Source organism: Oryctolagus cuniculus, chromosome 19 (genome assembly GCF_051225735.1).
Source record: "Oryctolagus cuniculus isolate XC-2025 breed Fujian yellow rabbit chromosome 19, ASM5122573v1, whole genome shotgun sequence".
In the NCBI taxonomy this organism is placed as follows: domain Eukaryota; kingdom Metazoa; phylum Chordata; class Mammalia; order Lagomorpha; family Leporidae; genus Oryctolagus; species Oryctolagus cuniculus.
In genome coordinates, this window is record NC_142885.1 from 25,115,720 (window position 1) to 25,119,102 (window position 3,383).

The window sequence follows — 3,383 nt, forward strand, 5'->3', positions numbered from 1 at the left end:
CTTGCAGAACAACCATCTTTGTATTTTGTGAAAAATGTTTAATAAATGATCCTTTATAAATAATTTTGGTCTCCCCATTGTGATTTCCTTAATTTCTATAGATTTTAATATTCATATCTAAGAGTGCCCCAGACTCAAGTGCACTGTGCTAATTCAGATCAAGATCATTAATGAATCAGTTTTTCATTTGTAGATTTATTATGGCAAGAAAAAAAAGCAATCTTTGGGTGATCGAAGAGAATCTAAACATCATCATACAATAAACCATTTTCTTAATTTGAAGAATATGGCAAATTAATGTTTTTGTGTGTTTTACAAAGCAAAGAGAAAAGATAACACTAACTGCCACGACAAATAAGTAAAGTAGTCATATATTTTAAAATTTATGTTTAACATATGTGAATCAATCCAATAGTTGTTTTAAAGTCACACCAACCAGAGTCCTTGAGCTAGGAAATCAGAATCTTCATTGGAATGGACACCACAGGTATCAGAAGACAATGATTATAGGCTGGCGCCACGGCTCAATAGGCTAATCCTCCACCTGTGGTGCCGGCACATGGGGTTCTAGTCCCAGTCGGAGTGCTGGTTCTGTCCCGGTTGTTCCTCTTCCTGTCCACCTCTCTGCTATGGCCCAGGAAGGCAGTGGAGGATGGCCCAAGTGCTTGGGCCCTGCACCTGCCTAGGAGACCAGGAGAAGCACCTGGATCCTGGCCATTGTGGGGGTGAACCAACGGCAAAAGGAAGACCTTTCTCTCTGTCTCTCTCTCACTGTCCACTCTGCCTGTCAAAAAAAAAAAAAGTCAATGAGTGTATTAATACATTTCGTGTCATGTATGGTTGTACATGCATTAGATGCCTAAGACCTACTTACAACTATATCATGTTATTTTTTAACTGTTCCACATTTAACCAGAAGAATTTGGAAACATTACCATCATTCCTCCTTCCTCCATAGAAATAAACTGAAAAATAATTCATAAACATTTCCAAATTACTCATTATTTGATTTTATTTCAGAATTAGATTGACAAAAATATATTGATTCTATTCTAACTTAGTCTAGCAAGACATATATGAATATTCAAGAAATAAAGTAAATTATATTTTTGTATCATATTTTCTCTTTGTGAGATACATTTTATCACACTGGTAAACAATATATCTAATTTAATTTTGGGGAGAGCCTGTTCAAATTAAAGGTACAAAATATGCCTTTCTATCAATCACTTGAAGGAATTAAAATTATGCTTGTATTGAAGATATCTATTTCTTTTTGTAGAATAACTCTGCCTCTCAAAGAAAACAAATCTTAAAAAACAATTCTATAAAACTATTCAGTTAACATTTGAGGTAAGTGATACTTAGGTGAAAATATGATGTTTGCAATATAAATACAAACAACTGGCATAGCTATTATTTGAACCATCTGGGAAACAGTGTATTTTGCTGTCAGTCCCTTATGCTGCATTCTGTTTGTAAAAAGCAATTCAGAAATAGAAAGAAAGCCACAGAGAATTTAGCATGAGAGCGGTAGTCTAAACATTCCAAACCTGAAAACGTTTGAAGTCTGCAGAACTGATCTGCAAATGCTCTTGAGAAAGTGGTGTTTGTTGTGGTGGTTGTGGTTGTTTCCTGATTTCTTACCTAAAACTGGCCAGGAAAATTGAGTAATACTTCTCTCACATGTACCTCAATGTTCACCCTTTGCCAAATGATGCTAACAGGAATGGACAAAGGAACAAACGTGGTCCCAGAAAAAACAGATTGCTACATCAAGTTTTGAGAGCCTATAAAAATTCAATAAGAATTTTTGAAATAAATCTAATAATTCTCTATTTACATGTGTTTTCTCAATAATCTCATTTTGACATTTGATATGCTTAGATATAGATACATTTAAAAATTAAAAATAGTTTTTCTTGTATGCCTTATTTCCCACCTTTAGTAACTTTTTAAATTAAATCTGGCTTCAAACTGTGATCAAGAATTCCAGAAAATATTTTATTATATCATGGTTAGTAATTCCCCATTAAAATATTGTTTACTTTTTTAAAAATACAGTTTTCTGAAACAGTTCTTAAAACAAAATGAATTTTCAAAGATAATTATTGTCATATCCAGTTCCTGTTAGGGTCTTTATTTTGTATTTCTGCCCTTTTGGAAATGGTTCATTGAGATAAACATTCATTTCCTTTATTTAAAGACTAATCACATGATTTTGGAACACATTTTTGTAGAACTATTCAAGCATCCACTGCTTTTGCAAATGTGTAATACTGATGGTTGAAAATATTTTTACATCTTTTTTATGTTCAGTGTATATTGATATTGAAAATCCATCACTTATCTAACCTGATGAAACATGAAACTCAAACTATTATTTTATTCAAGCTAATACTTCTAATTAAATAATTTGCTTGGCTTTCATTTTCTTTGTGAGAGCTCCATTTTCATTGGCTTTGCCAACATTGGAATTGGTAATTTTTGTGATCCTGGGCCTATGTAATGTAAGAGAGTGGTGTTTAAAAAGTAGTAAGCAGGAGCGAGCATTTGGCCAAGTGGTTAAGAATCCCCTTGAGACAACCTTGCTACAATGGAATGAGGGCGTCTGAGTGTGGTTTCCATTTCTGTCTTCAACTTCCTGCTAATGCAGACGCTGGGAGGCAGCACAGGAGGGCTCAAGGAATTGGGTTCCTGCCACACACACAGTAGAATTACTCTCTGCCTTTCAAATGGATACATGAAAACTAAAATATAGGAATATAAAACGTGGAGAAAGTTATGTCTAAAATTATCAGGCTTTAAAAACACACACACCTGTATATTCATTAGACAATCGGCTCCTAACACTGCTACACCTGCAGGTCCAATTGGGACTGTCAGATGGGCCAACATCAGCGTGACCAGTGCCAGTCCTGCCGGCTCAAGAAGTGCTTCCGGGGGGTTGTGCAGAAGGAGGGTGAGTGGCCCCCAGCCCCGCTGCAGCCTGGTGGGGGCGTGCGGTAGGTGGGTGAATGGCACCCCAGCCCCGCTGCCTGCGGAAGGAGGGTGAGCGGCCCCCATTCTCCCTGCAGTCGGCCGGTGGGGCCTGGGGTTGGCACCTGCTAACCACAAGACCAGGGCCATTGCACCATGTACTGGCACAGGAATCCAATTACAGCTGTGGCCAGGGCCCGGTCCCCCTGCCCAGGCCTGGCCACTGCGTCCTGAAGAAATACACAGACACACACAGACACACACACATACATGCACACTCATGCACACACACGCACATACACACATTTATTTGGTTTCCGTTGCTCCCACCCCTGCCTCTGTTTGCTTAAGGCAGGAGCTGGGCAGCCTGAGCCCATGGGGACCCCACTCTTGTTCTCTCCCCA